Source organism: Narcine bancroftii, chromosome 2, assembly GCF_036971445.1.
Source record: "Narcine bancroftii isolate sNarBan1 chromosome 2, sNarBan1.hap1, whole genome shotgun sequence".
NCBI classification, from domain to species: domain Eukaryota; kingdom Metazoa; phylum Chordata; class Chondrichthyes; order Torpediniformes; family Narcinidae; genus Narcine; species Narcine bancroftii.
The window spans coordinates 349799370-349815115 of NC_091470.1; the positions used below are offsets into that span (position 1 = coordinate 349799370).

A 15746-nucleotide genomic window follows, 5' to 3' on the forward strand; every position below is an offset into this window, starting at 1 on the left:
GCATCCCAAATGATGTCATCATGTTGTGACATCATGTCGTCGCTCGGAACCTCCCGAACCAGTTCATTTAAGCCTCCGGTGAGCCACTGCTTGTGCATATTTCATACAGTAGTATACATGAAGGTAGGATGGGGAGGACGTGGAGGGGGAGGACGTGCAGGGGGAGGACGTGGAGGGGGAGGACGTGGAGGGGGAGGACGTGGAGGGGGAGGACGTGGAGGGGGAGGACGTGGACCTGTCCTCGGGCCTGCGCAAAGGAGCTTTTAGGTGGAGTGCAGTGTGCGCAGTACTGGCCCCACCCTTTACACCCATGGTTCGTGTGCCGTGGTCAAGCAAGCTGGGACGTGGCATTACCCCTCCATAAATCTTCGTCCGCGAAGCCAAGCCAAAGAATACATAAAGGTAGTTAAACACATCTTTATTTTAAGGATAATGGATCTTAATAGAATGTCATCTCAGATGACATTCCATTTTCTTTATTCTCTATATAATTTAAGGGTGACAACTCCTGCTGTCCTGTGCTTTAGATCTTTTATTCAGTATTCTAGGATGAGAGTTTAAACATAACAGCCACACGTGTTAAGATTAACACTGAAAAGCTCATGAAAATAAATGTGGAACTGTCATTTGCCAATTGTAGGGATGCTGGGTCAGTTGTTCATTTTAAGTCTAAAATAGTTGGGGAAATGGAGATCACATTGCACATCAAATAGTCGGGGGTGTTCGAAAGCTTCATTGCCTTGCTGTTGCCTCACTGGTGACCATTCAGAATGATTGTAATGAGTTCATTCTCTCTTGGTGTTCATGCATGTGCACTTTTCTGTTCAGTCTGTGACTGCATGACTCTGTGATATCATGTTCAGGTGAAGAACCACATTCATTTTTTACCCCCACCCCCCCAACTAAGGCCAGAGGAACTGAGGTTAATTGCAGTGATGGCTGAAGTTCCTCAGATCAATGTGGTGCAAAAAATAAACTGCTGGAGGGACTGAGCAAATCAGGAAGCAGCAAAGGTGGAACCAAAGGGACAGTCGATGCTTCAGTCAAGACGCAATATCAGGAATGAGTGTAGATGGAAGATATATGTAGTATACAGGAGTGAGATGGAGAGGCGAGACAGGGGCTGGGAGGTGATAGGTGAAGTGGGGGTTGATGGAGCCAGGTGAAAGGGCGGTGGGGGGGGGGAAGGTAAATTGGAAGGTGATAGGAGAGATAAAGGAAAAAAGAAATGGACAGATGGAACCAGGTGGGGAAGCAGAGGAGGAAGGAGGAGACAGACACAGGGCGACGACATGGAATCAGATGAGGGAGGGTTGATGGGTAGAGAGAACTAGGTGGTGGAGGGATTGGGGGGGGAAGAGACCTAGCAAGGAGAAACCTAGGTGAACTGATGTGGGTGATGGGCCAATGGAACCAGTTGCAGGAGGGTAATGAAGTGAAACATGAGGTGGTTTTAGCTTGCATTGGGGAAACACATCCATATTAAAAAGCATGGGGTTGTGAGGTGGAAAATGAGCAGCTATGTGAAAGCTTCCACTGTCGGCCAACCAAGAGAGCAGGAATTAAACTGGCAAGACCACGCTGCAAAATACGGCGATTTTTCCTCCACAGCCCAGTCAAAAATGGGATGACTCTCGTGACTATTGAATTCCACCACAAAGCAGCGTCCATGATTGGAACCTTCTATCATTGTTGATTTGGTCAGCGTACAAAACTCTATCAACATATGTTTCTCTTGCTTCTCCATGGCACGGTTGGAGGAGCAACACCAGGAAAATTCAAGAAAACTTCCTTTTTGCTATCAGAATGGGTGTTACTCTTTGCAGACGATGCCGCTTTAGTTGCCCATTCAGAGCCAGCTCTTCAGCGCTTGACGTGCTGTTTTGCGGAAACTGCCAAAATGTTTGGCCTGGAAGTCAGCCTGAAGAAAACTGAGGTCCTCCATCAGCCAGCTCCCCACCATGACTACCAGCCCCCCCACATCTCCATCGGGCACACAAAACTCAAAACGGTCAACCAGTTTACCTATCTCGGCTGCACCATTTCATCGGATGCAAGGATCGACAAAGAGATAGACAACAGACTCATCAAGGCAAATAGCGCCTTTGGAAGACTACACAAAAGAGACTGGAAAAACAACCAACTGAAAAACCTCACAAAGATTAGCGTATACAAAGCCGTTGTCATACCCACACTCCTGTTCGGCTCCGAATCATGGGTCCTTTACCGGCATCACCTACGGCTCCTAAAACGCTTCCACCAGCATTTTCTCCGCTCCATCCTCAACAGTCATTGGAGCGACTTCATCTCCAACATCGAAGTACTCGAGATGGCAGAGGCCGACAGCATCGAATCCACGCTGCTGAAGATCCAACTGCGCTGGGTAGGTCACATCTCCAGAATGGAGGACCATCGCCTTCCCAAGATCGTGTTATATGGCGAGCTCTCCACTGGCCACCGAGACAGAGGTGCACCAAAGAAGAAGTACAAGGACTGCGTAAAGAAATCTCTTAATGCCTGCCACATTGACCACCGCCAGTGAGCTGATATCGCCTCAAACCGTGCATCTTGGCGCCTCACAGTTCGGCGGGCAGCAACCTCCTTTGAAGAAGACCACAGAGCCCACCTCACTGACAAAAGACAAAGGAGGAAATACCCAACACCCAACCCCAACCAACCAATTTTCCCCTGCAACCGCGTCTGCCTGTCCCGCATCAGACTTGTCAGCCACAAACGAGCCTGCAGCTGACGTGGACATTACCCCTCCATAAATCTTCTTCCGCGAAGCCAAGCCAAAGAGAGAAGAGAAGGAGAAGAGAAAGAGAAAGCAAGATCATTGGAATTTTAGTGCAATAATCAGCCTGTTATTATTCTAAATTTTAAATCTAAATTTAGCATGGTCACAGGCTCTTTTGGCCCACAAATGTATACTGCCCAATCGTACTCAACTGACCTGCAACCCCTGGTACATTTCTGAACAGTGGGAGGAAACCGGAGCACACAGAGGAAACTCACACAGAAGTTCAAACTCCTCATCAACAGTGCCGGGTTTGAACCCCGGTCCCGGTTACTGGTGTTGCAACATCACTGCACTAACCACTACACTAAAGGCTCCACCCACTGTAAAAGGATGTTGGAAGCTCTGAAAATTTGCTGCAGCTTCATTCAAACACTCCACTCCCCGCCCCCTGCCTCCCCCCCACCCCGGGGTCGCAAGTAAACAGATGGATGGGACCAAATAAAACACAGGAGCTGGGATGACACCATGAACAGTGAACACAGAGGTCTAGCAGTTTGCAGTGTCACTGTTACACATTGTCAGCTGTATTTGATCTGCTATCGAAACACCAGCCCCATCTCCCAAAGTCACACCTTTTTTTAAAACTCCTCCACGGAGCACTTGATATTGATTTAATTGTACGTATCGAAACCTTTCCTGCTCACTTATGTTCTGCTAATTGAAATTGTCACCTGACACCAAGTGAAACATGAACAAGCTCTTACTGGACTCCTGTGCAGGGCAGGATCAGGATCAGCTGTGGGAAGGTTTGTGGCTCACTTTGCTGCCAGCATTCACTGCAGGATCCGTGTGTAGATTGATGCTTAGTCCAAGGGCTGGAGAGTGCCTGTGAGTCGAACGCAGTCATGAGCTACCACCTTTTGTCAAAGTGGATTAATCCGAAGAAAAGAACAAAAGAGAACAGATCATTTGTTGTCACAGTTCATTTCTTAAATCAAATTGATATAGTTTCTTTATTCATTGCTTTCTGTTCTTGTCTTTTGTTTTCCTCCCTCATTCCTCAGCCTCCATTTCGCATTTGTTGAGTTTTTTTTCTCCAATCATTTGTATTTATACAGTGTCGTCACCATTGTATAGGAGGTCCACAGGAGCAAACTCATACATGTTGAATGCTGAGTTACAAAGAAACATTTATCTCTGGAGCATTGGACGCTGAGGGGAGGCCTCCTAGATGTTTAACAAATGATCTGATTCATAGACGTTCTCTGACGGTAAAATGATAAATACTGGAGGACACATGCTTGAGATGGGAGAGGGGAATGAGGAAAGTTAAAGGAGATATATGGGGCAAGTTTTTAACACAGAGAAAAGTTGTGCCTGTAACAGACTGCCAAGGATAATGGTGGAAGCAGATGTGATTTAAGAGACTTTTGGAGATTGAGGGACCCCCCCCCCCCTCTCCCTGGTCACAATCGCATCTCACTGCTACTTTTGGGTGGAACATACAGAAGCTCGAACACTAGCCCCTCTCGGCTGAAGAAGAGCTTAATTCAAACAGCTAATCAGGGACTCCTCCAACACCACAAAGGACTGTCCACATCATTGCAAAGTCACTTTTTTTTGTACAGGGGTAACTGAATATTTATTATCTATGTATCTTTTGTACATTGTTTCTTTTTTTAATTTCATTGATTACAAAGTTCATGTCTAGCTGTAGCAAAGAATTTTGGTGCATATGCACATTGTGCAATATATATATATAAAATAATGAACTAATAACAACAATATAATAATAATATGAGGGGACTCTGTATCATGGACAAGCAGTAGAGGTTGAGTTCAATCTGTGTGCCATGTTCAGTATAGACATTATGGACCAAAGGTTTCATCAAAGGGGAAGTTTTAACAATGAATTTTTTTAAATGAGTGGGATTGCGCACTTGGGGAGGTAACTTCAGAACTAGGAAGATGATGTGTCTGTTGATGAGTAGACTGTCAATTTTTGTCAGTGTTATTTCCTGACCTTTTTTCAAGCCCACACATTCCATTGAAAGACAGTCCAGTCCATCTACCACATGGAATCAGGCAATTTGGTCTTTAGTCTATGCTGCTGCTTGTATACCACATGAACGGTTTCAGGGCTTTCAGTGTATTAATTTGGTTTTTTCTCATTTAGGTTCAGGTAGCACTGGACAACAATGCTTTTCAAAAGGTTTGCTTTCAGAAAAAAAAAGGATTATGATAGACAACGTCAAGCTGAACGCAAGGATAATTTCAGATTGTTTGTATCTAAAATAGGTTATACCTAAAAAAAAAGGTTCATGATAGGAATTTTTAAGGTGATTTTTGTGATTAGCAACCTAAAATCCATAAAATATAGCCAAAAGTGTTCAGGAAGCAAAATTGCCCTTGTACTGTGTAATCTGTCCTTAATCCATACATGTAGTGGCCACTGAGGCTCATTTCGTAGCTCCATCACCTTTAATTCAAGCACAAAAAAAATCTAGGCCAATCCTCCAGTGGTGTTCTGAGAAGATGTGCTGCAGATGCATTGTTTATTGGTCAGGAAAGTGGTGAGTTGCATTCATGTTGGAGAGACGGGGAGGATTGCAGAATTGAAATGGCAGATTTCCATCCACTGGTAGTTGTTGGATCATAATTGTGCAATTCTCTGGGATGATCTCCAAGGCCCTGCCCTAGAAGAGATAACGGAAGTGGAATGATGTTACAGAGAAGCTTTTGTGACATCAGTGCAAGGTCATTATGAGGTACTTTGCTGTAATTCACATTTTAGATAATATTATCAATGCATTTAATTTCAAATGCCTTAGCATTGACAGAACACAAATAGATAGACTTGCCACCTGTGTGAATTAGTTCTGAGCCGCACAAGGCCTGACATCATTGTTCTTGACGTCGTGCTCTGACACACCTCCACTCAAACAGTGGGGCACAACCGCATAAATAAACCGAATTGTAGGGGCTAAGTAGAAGGCTTGAGAAGACACTGCCAAAATGGAAGTAAGAGCCTCCACATCAGTGGCAATTTTCCCCACTTTTACCAACCAGAGTAGTACGAAACTTGAAAATTTCAACAGATGTGAAAATATTACATTCTGACTCCATCATTTTTCAACAGCATGACTTGAATCATTCCGTTTTGTCTCCATTTCCTTTGTGCATTTTGTAAAGTAAAACTCTTTGAACAAATCTCTTGATGTGACAATATTCTGTTTGACATTTCCAGCTTCACAGATAAAGGAAGTCACTTGATACAGGCCAGCATTCAGCTGGCTTTATCTCATCTCTTTATTTTCCTCTCTCAATGAAAGCATCTCTTCATTAACAGTGAGCAAAAGTTTTCCATCTGTCAATAGAATAGTTTCCTATCATTCACTTGCAGGATGTGGGCAACATTGGGAAGGCCAGCACTTTATTACCTGTCCCCATCAGTTTATTGCAACTGAGTGAGTGGTTTGATGAATCAGCCACATTGCAGTGGGATGAATCTCTCCAAAGCCACACAGGTTGAGGAGAGCAGAATTCCTCCTTTCAAGGAACAGGTGAACCTGTTCAGGTTTCACATCAATCAAACTGTTTCATGATTCATGCTCTTTTAAAATTTCCCTTTACTTATTAAATTGATCTTACATTCTCTTCATCCATGAGCCTTTTTGACACACATCTTGCCTCACCTTGGCCTCCTGTGGAAACCCTGTGGCAGTGAGAGGTAGAATCTTATGGTGGGCGGGGGTTCGGGAGGGGAAAGTGGATGAGAAGGTAGGTAAACTTTTTAAAAATGTAATTAATATAGATTGGAGAAAACGTTGGTTAATGGTTGGCATAGCATGGACCGAAAGGGCTGATCCCATGCTGTATCTCTCTGACTCTATGGAAATGTGAGGCAGGACTGTCTGCAATGGGCTAGTAGGCCCCAGGTATTTGACCCCCCCCCCCCGCACCACCCCCCCGACCCATGGATCACATTTTGCTTTTCTACAGTAAGAACTGAGAATACTGGAGACCTCATCAGGTCAGGTTCTGTCAGTCGAAAGAGAAAAAATGCTTAAGGTTTCAGGTTGAAGACCCTTCGTCAGTGCCTGGCAAATTAATGGCCTTTATAGGACATATCTTTGGCTTGGCTTCGCGGACGAAGATTTATGGAGGGGGTAAATGTCCACGTCAGCTGCAGGCTCGTTTGTAGCTGACAAGTCCGATGCGGGACAGGCAGACACGGTTGCAGCGGTTGCAGGGGAAAATTGGTTGGTTGGGGTTGGGTGTTGGGTTTTTCCTCCTTTGTCTTTTGTCAGTGAGGTGGGCTCTACAGTCTTCTTCAAAGGAGGTTGCTGCTCGCCGAACTGTGAGGAGCCAAGATGCACGGTTTGAGGCGATATCAGCCCACTGGTGGTGGTCAATGTGGCAGGCACCAAGAGATTTCTTTAGGCAGTCCTTGTACCTTTTCTTTGGTGCACCTCTGTCACGGTGGCCAGTGGAGAGCTTGCCATATAACACAATCTTGGGAAGGCGATGGTCCTCCATTCTGGAGACGTGACCCACCCAGCGGAGCTGGATCTTCAGCAGTGTGGACTCGATGCTGTCGACCTCTGCCATCTTGAGTACTTCGACGTTAGGGATGAAAGCGCTCCAATGAATGTTGAGGATGGAGCAGAGACAACGCTGGTGGAAGCGTTTTAGGAGCCGTAGCAAAGGCAGGCCCCTCAGCCCACAATGTTCTGCCGGCTGATGTAACTACCTGTACATTACTGCCCACATATCAATCAGATTGTGTTCATTTTCACCCCCCGCCAAAGCCCCGTGGCAATGACTTTCTGCTGCCACGCGGCTCCCAGTGATCAAAGTGGGCCCCAAGTGATTTCCCTGATGCCCTTTCACAGATTGTATCACTGATTTTAAATGTCTTAAATCTAATTCAATAACAGTGGAAACTGATTTAAATAATTAAATGTTTAAAATGCTGAAAACATTAAATAAGAAATGAATTTAAAAATTCATAATTAAAAAGGATGAAGTAGAATAAGCAAGTCTAGCTAAACTTAAGTGTGCAATGAAGCCAGTGATCAAACTCAGATGAATGGGACTGTTGTTGGTGCTGGCCAAAAGCTGGGGGCTTTGTTCAGTTCAGTGCATTACTGAAGTGCATAAGTCTCGACATTGAGCGCAAGGATAGAGTGGGAAACCAAAACCATCGGTATCTGACCTCCAGAGTATTCGATGCTTGCACACAGTAATGTGCCAGCAGAGAGGTTTCGAACACATTGAAGTACACCTGCAACCAGCCAGCAATGTTCAAGGTGACTGCAGGCTAAAATCAGTTCAAGTCCAGTGATTAGTTCCATATATAAGTGCAGCAGAATGGAACAGCCCAAAGAGTGAGCATCAGTAAGACATCAGTTTGAGCAAGAGTAAAGGCAACTTTATTTTACAGGTGTGAACTTTGTCCAGTGATTTGATGGTAGCAGGAAAGAAACTCGCTTTGAATCAGAGGGTGCTGATTTTACATCCTTGCATCTTCTTCCCAACAGAGAGACATGGTTGGGATAATGGTTAATGCAACGCCATTACACTGTCAGTGACCCGGGTTCAAAAACATCGCTGTCTGGAAGGAGTTTGCACATTCTCCTTGTGACTATGTGGGTTTCCTCTGGGTGCTCCAGTTTCCTCCGACTCTTTAAAAATATACAGAGTTTGTAGGTTAATTGGTGTTCAGTAAAATCCTCATCATCCAGAATTCAAGCAACCGAAGCCTCAAGTAACCGGCAAAAAAAAATTGCAGAAAAGAAATAGGTAAAAAAAAACACAAAAGTTTAAAACAGACTAGTGGTCAGTTTGCCAATACATGAGACACACATTCTCAAGCAACCATTAAATTCACTTATTCTGCATCTACTAATCCACAGAGGTGCCGGATATCGGGGTTTCACTGTATTTAGGCAGAGCGGGCTCGTGGGCTGGAAGGGCCTGTTACCATGCTGTAACTCTAAATGTAAATTGAAAGGAGGAGATGAGAGAGGATGGGATGAATCCTTTAGCATGTTGGCTGCTTTTCCGAGGCATTGGGAGGTGTAAATAGAGTTGATGGAAGGAAAGGGGAGAGGGTCTCGGGTATGCTCACAACTCTGTGCAGTTGCTTGCGGAGCAGCTCCCATTCCACACTTTGATGCATCCTGACAAGATACTCTCGATGGTACATCTGTAAAGTTGTTGAGGGATGCTGGAGACGTGCCAAATCTCCACAGGCCGCTGAGGAAGTAGAGGTGTTGGTGTGCCTTGCTGGCCATCGTGTCATCATGGCTGGCCCAGGTCAGTTTGTTGGAGATATTTCTTCCTTGGAACATAAAGCCCCCCATAATCTCTACCTTAGTGCCATTGACGTGATCAGGGTAGTGAGCTCATCTCCTCATCCCTTGAGTCTATAACTAGCTCCTCAATCTTGCTGACATTGTGGGAAAGGTTGTTATCCTGATACAAAACCACTCTCGGTCTCAATGTTCCAATTCATCTTTTTTTTTGGGATCCAGTGTACAATGATGGTTTTGTCTGCAAATTTATCCGTGGAATTGGAGAGGCGATTGACAATGCAGTCTTGGGCATACAGGGAGTATAGGGTCAAATGAAGTAACCATCAAAATGGTCATGATCCAGATGCAAGGATGATCTTGCTTTGTTTACCCTGTTTCGAGCCAGAGGACCCCCAAAACCCAGCAGCAATAGATATTCACCAAGACAAATGGTTACTTAAACAAAAGTTGCATTTAATTATCTTTAAACATGAAAACAGAATCATGCTATTGACTTAACTAACCCAACTTAACCCCCTTCTCATTCAAAGCGCACATGTATGTAATGTGTGTGTAAGTTCAGAAAAGGTCTTTCATTCACAGTCCAATCTCACTTCTCATTCTTCAAAGTTCACTGGTTGCAGGCAATTCTTAGAGTGTGCACAGAATTTAACATTTATAAAGTTCACCAGGCTTTAGTGCTTGAAAGGTAAATGGTTACCACTCAAGAAGGAGAGAGATTGGTTGTTCTAGGACACCCACAACTGATTCCTTTTTAATCAGCCACTTCAGTGTTTTCCTGACAAAACTTTCCCCCTCAGGGTTCTCCAGATGATGACCTCTTTCTTTCAGGTCACCACAGAATGCCTTTTTGTTTCTCTTATTCCAAGTGAAGCATTAGACAGCCAGTCCTCTCCTCTTGCATGAACCACAAGGGCTTTGACCAGGCTGAATTAAGAACTCACAACCCATCTTCAAATGGGGTTTTCCACAAGTTTGCCAGCTTGTCCTGTTCCAGTCCCAGCTGCTGTTGCTGGCTGTATCACTATAGAACTGATCTCTGTCTCTCTCTCTGAGAGAAAAAAAAGCCTGTTTGACTCTCTCTGCTTGTAAAACCACATAACCCTCCTAGAACAGCGAGTTCCACTCCAGACACAATGCGGCTCCGACAAGTTCTTTCATGCGTTGCCTTTTTTGTAAACAACAATCCATTAGTGAAGTCTCTTGGGCACTCTCCAAAGCTTCTGCAAAGGTTCTGTGGTCGATATGTCTAGCATGACAAGAGCTCCAGTATTTTAAATAAGATCTGTTTTAAAGTGTTTGTATGTGATCTACACTAAAATTTCTGCCCCAATTTATCTCCCAAAAACATATCTATATACTCTCATTACCCAGTTATAGATCAGTCAGAAGTGACCATTACAATGGCCACAGTAGCACTGCTGTCTCTCTTGAGAAAGATAAACAGCAGGAGTGACCATCTTCTCCCAATGTTACTTTAAAAAATACCTTGTTTGATACCGAAGGCTGTTTTTCAATTGTCCTCAATCACATGTCTTATTTGAGCAATACATAGTTTTTTGGTTTAATTTTTCCAATACATGAGTAAAGAAGCAGATGGCCCCACTTTGAGTAAACAGTCCATTGTTTCAGGCTTTCAAATGATCAATAATAAGCCTTTTCTGGCTCTGAACTTAGGTGTTTTGGCGCCTATTTCAAAATGGCATTCTTTCCCGTTTCCAAACCCCCACAGTAACTTGACTAAGAAATATATATAAAAATACAGATTAAAAAATTGTATAAGCCCGTAACCCTAAATGATTCTGCCCATGCAGTCAACTTTATAAATTGCAGAATATTTCTCTGACTCGCTATTGGAGGTCACTGCCTGAGAACATGAAGAGATGAGTGAGCAAATTCTTGTGTTTATTAAGCGTAAACAGTAGACTTGAAACCTTCTCCTGATTGAGTTTGCTGATGTGCTCTGGTGACAGGTCGGGTGATTGAGTAACTTTGGCAGGAATAAAGTTGACTTCTAACTGCTGTTGAATGAATTACATCAGTTATGCTACTGAAGTGACACTTAGCACATGAGATTTAACAAAGATAAATGCAAAGTTAGTCAAGAAATGCACATTGTAAGTGTGCAGTCAATCAGCTTAAATTACCTTGCAAATATTTAGAAAAGGACTGCAGTGCAGCGAGAGACATATGACTGACAATATCCGGAGTGACACAGCTGAAGAAAATGTCAGTCTGAACCATGGATTAAATGGCGCAATTTGATTGAGACAAAAGGGTAAAGGAAATGTCATGCAAGGCACTGGAAAGAATGTAGTGAATGGCAAGATGCATTTAAAATACAGGTATAGAAGTAATGAAGATGCAATATCGTGTGGGACAGATCACAGAAGGAGGGAGCCAAGGGTATCTCAACATTTAAATCCCTCTTTTACCTGTTTTCTCCTCTGTAAGCTGATATTAATTTGAAACAATGCTTCATGTTAATCTTTTTAAAAAGAACTGAAGTATTGATTATATTTGAATAACTCACATTTTACTCAAATTGCATCAACTTCGCGATTGGGCAGTTGGGGAGCTTCGTGCTTACCTCACGTTTAGACCATACAGCAGAAAACACGAAGGTACCTGAAAGAGGGCCTCTCTCACTGGCTCGCTAATGCATCGCCATGGCAAGTGAATCACGGTCAATCGTGCTACTGAGCTGGACAAACAAAATAGGCCAAGCAACAAGACTAATTCCTCCAGCGAGTCAGCTGAAGTGCACTTGTTAAGCTTTCTCAATCATTTATTATCATGGGAAAATAACCTCAAAGGTCTCTGGGGAAAAGAGAACAGGCCAGATACTTTGGTGTCCATTCATTTTTTTATATATGCAATTCTAACATATTTTTCAACTTCCTTGGACATTCTTGGATATCTTCGGATATTTTTGAGTAAAGTAGAATCGATATAGTTGAAATCAGGTAAAGTTTGTTATCATCTTATTGCACAAGTACAACCCGACAAAATAGTGTTCTCTGGTTTTCAATACAAAACACACAGGCACACAACCAGACTCATCACACATACTGACAAACAATAAATAGGAGATAAGAGCAGAATTTGGCTCCTTAAGTGTGCTCCGCCATTCAAATCATAACTGATGCACTTTTCCTATTAACCCCAACCTCCTGCCTTCTCCCCACACCCTTACTAATCAAGAACCTATCAACCTCCTCTTTAAATATTCCCAATGACTTCTCCTCCACAGCAGCCTGTGGCAGTGAGATCCACAGATTCACCACCCTTTGGCTGAAGAAACCTCATCTCTATTGTAAAGTGACACCGTTTTATTCTGAAGCTGTGCCCTATGGTCCCAGACTCTCCCACTACTGGAAACGTCTTCTCCACATCCACTCTTTCTAGCCTTTACAATATTCAGTATGCTTGAATGAGATCTCTCCTCATCCTTCTTGCAAATACAGGTCCAGAGCCATCGACTGCACTTCAAACATTAGGCCTATCATCCCTTGGATCATTCTTATCAACATCCTCTGGACCGTCCCCAACACCAGCACACCCTTCTTTAGGTAGGGGCCCACATTTGCTCAAATAGTTCAAATGAGGTCTGACCAACGCCTTACAAAGTTTCAGTATTGCTTTATAATCCAGGCCTTCAGAAATTAATGTTACATGGCCTTGCTTAATACCAACACAATGTGCAAGTTAACGTTTAGGGAGTCCTGCTCTCAGACTCCCAAATCACTTTGGTCCTCCGCTTTCTAAATTTTCTCCCCATTTAGAAAATATTCCTTGCCTTTATTCCTTTTTCACAGTGCATGACCATACACTTCCCTACACTGTATTCCATCTGCCACTTCTTTCTCATTTTCCAACCTATCCAAGTCCGTCTGCAGATTCCCAATTTACTCAATGCTACATGCCCTTCCTGCTCCCTAACTTTATATCACCTGCAAACTTGGCCACAGTGCCATCAACTCCGTATTCTGAATTACTTGCATACAATGTGAATAGCAGCAAACCCGACACCAACCACTGTGGAACACCACTAATCACCAACAGCCAGCCAGAAAAGGTCCCCTTTATTACCACGCTTTTCCTTCTGCCAATCAGCCAATCTTCTATCCACACTGGTATCTTTGTTGTACTATCATGCATTCCTACCTTATGTGTGACACCTTGTCAGAGGTCTTCTGAAAATCCAAATAAACACCATCCACTGAGTCTCCTTTATCAATCCTACTCATTACTTCTTCAAAGATTCCAATAGATTTGTCAAGCAAGGTCTTCCCTGAAGGAAACCATGCAGACTTAAGTGTATTTTATCTTGTGCTTTAAAGTAACCCAAAACCTCCAGACTAACCAGCCAAGGTTCCTGTTTTTTGCCACTCCCTTCTTGAAGAATGGAAAGACATTTGTAATGTTCCATTCCTCTGGGACTATTCCCAACTCTAGTGATTCTTGAAAGATGAACAATGAAGACAGACATAAAATATCAATTCACTTCATCTACCATTTTGTTGCTCCTCATTACCACATCGCCAGTGTAATGTTTCAGTGGTCCAATGTCCGCACTTGCTTCTCTTTTACTCTATATATCTGAAGAAACATTTGATATCCTCTTTTATATTATTGGCTCGTATATCTTCATATTTTTTCTTTTCTCTTGCTACTTCTTCAGTTGCCTTAAAACCAACCAAATCCTCCAGCTTTCCACTCATTTTTGCAATACCACGTGCCCTCTCTTTTGCTTTTATACTGCCTTTGATGTCCCTCGTCAGCAACGGTCGACTGGCCCTCCCTTTAGAATGCTTCTTCTTTGAGGTGAATCAATCTGCACTATCTGAATTATTCCAGGAAACTCGTGCCATCTTCTCTGCTCAGGTCCCCTTCCAATCAACGTAAGCTCCTCTCTCACACATCCGTAGTTACCTTTATTCAGAGGTAATATGGATACATTTGACTTTAGGTTCTGCCTCTCAAATTGCGGAGTGAATCCAATTATATTATAATCACTACCTCCTCATGGTTCCTTTACCTTCATATCCCGAATCAATTCTGGTTCATTGCACAGCACCAAGGGCAGAATTGCCTTTTCCCTTTGTGGGCTCTAAAGAGCGATCTTGTAGGCCTTGCTTCAGAAGCAAGGAACAGTGGCTCAGCTCATAGGGATGCTGCCTCACAGTTCCAGCGACATAGGGTCAATGCTGAACTCCAGGGTTGTCTGCGTGGAGTTTGCATATTCTCCCTGTGATCGCATGGGTTTCCTCCCATGACTTAAAAATGTGCAGGTTACCCAGTTAATTGGCCACTGAAAATTGTCCTTAGTGTACAAATGAATAGTCAAATCATGGTAGGGATGGGGGTGGGGGGGTGGTGAAATTGTTAATGAGAATAAGGGAGATGAAAATGAATTGTATAGGATTAGCATGATCTTTGAATATTTAATGGGACAATTGACCTGTATCTCTATTTGAGTCTATAAGTCAGACAAGAAATTTATGTGCATCTTTTTGTACGCACTGCTGAGAAATTTAACCTGATTGCAATGGGGTTGGCTGAAATGTCTGAATTGTATGCTTCTGCCATGAGGAATATGGGAAATAGATGCAGGAATGTACTATCAGGTCTGCTCCATTTTTTTGGCAAGGTCTTGGTTGATCTTCTATCTCAACACCATTTTTCTCCCCTGCGTCCATCTCACTTGAATTTAATTGAGGCAAACTATGGGTATTTGAAAGCCTAACAAAATCTTATGTCTGTGGATTCCCAAGAAGTTTAATCAGGAAATCTGAATCTTACCAATTTTAACAAGGATCCGAGTTTTAGTGGATAGGCCAGCAAGCAGAAATGAATGGAAAAGAGAAAAAAAATCAATAAATTTCACAATTTTTTAATTGAATTGCTGTAAAGCAGGATTGAGATGGATGGCATGTTTTCTTCCTTCATTCCAGGTTGCATCAACTGCGGGATTGGCTGATGAGATTTGTTTTCTTTTCAGGCTATCTTTTGGATGATGGATGATTCCATGTTTCTATTGAATTGTCTCTGAATATAAGTAGCCTCTCGCCATCTGATTAAATACATTTCGATGCAAGATTGTCTATGGATGAATGGCCTTTCTTCATGAGCATTATTTGATTAAGTATTGGTCTGTTTCTTTGTTAATTATATTTAGCAAATGCACCAAATGTCAGCTAATCACCCAAATGCATTGCAAAAAAATGTTTGTAAAGATTAACTTTGTTACGTGAAAAGCAACATACTTCCACATACTGACTGCTTGTATACAGTAAAACCCCTGTTATTCAGAATTCAAGCAAACAGCAGCCTCAAGCAATGGGCAAGTTTATCGTAGAAAATAAATAGGTAAAAAATATGGAAGTTTAAAAACTGGCACACCTCGCCATTAGTTCGCCAATCCACACAAAACACACAATTTCAAATAACTGGAAAATTCACTTATCCTGCACTTATCAATCCCCATTGGTTCCAGATACCAGGGGTTTTACTGTATATATTTCAGTATGAAAATAAAGTCCATTGCACAATGTGTTTCTCAGGGCAGTTTAATTCTGAACAGAGTTACTGTGGCAATCTTTATTCTCGTTGAACGTGCCGGAATGGAGGGATATGGATCATGTGCAAGCAAGAGAAATTTAGTTTAATTTGACATCATCGCA

The 15746-nt window shown here is 42.9% G+C and overlaps 1 protein-coding gene and 1 long non-coding RNA gene across 13 annotated transcripts in view; one reads left to right on the forward strand and one right to left on the reverse strand.

Annotated features, from left to right (window-relative positions):
- Positions 1-15746, forward strand: part of tsnare1 (T-SNARE Domain Containing 1) — a 962849-nt gene that overhangs the window by 756716 nt on the left and 190387 nt on the right. The window lies entirely within an intron of this gene.
- The window catches only part of LOC138755752 (uncharacterized), a 29145-nt gene continuing 18664 nt past the window's right edge, over positions 5266-15746 (reverse strand). The window contains exon 3 of the long non-coding RNA XR_011352526.1: positions 5266-5436. This is a non-coding gene — a long non-coding RNA (uncharacterized lncRNA). The remainder of the gene's footprint in view (positions 5437-15746) is intronic.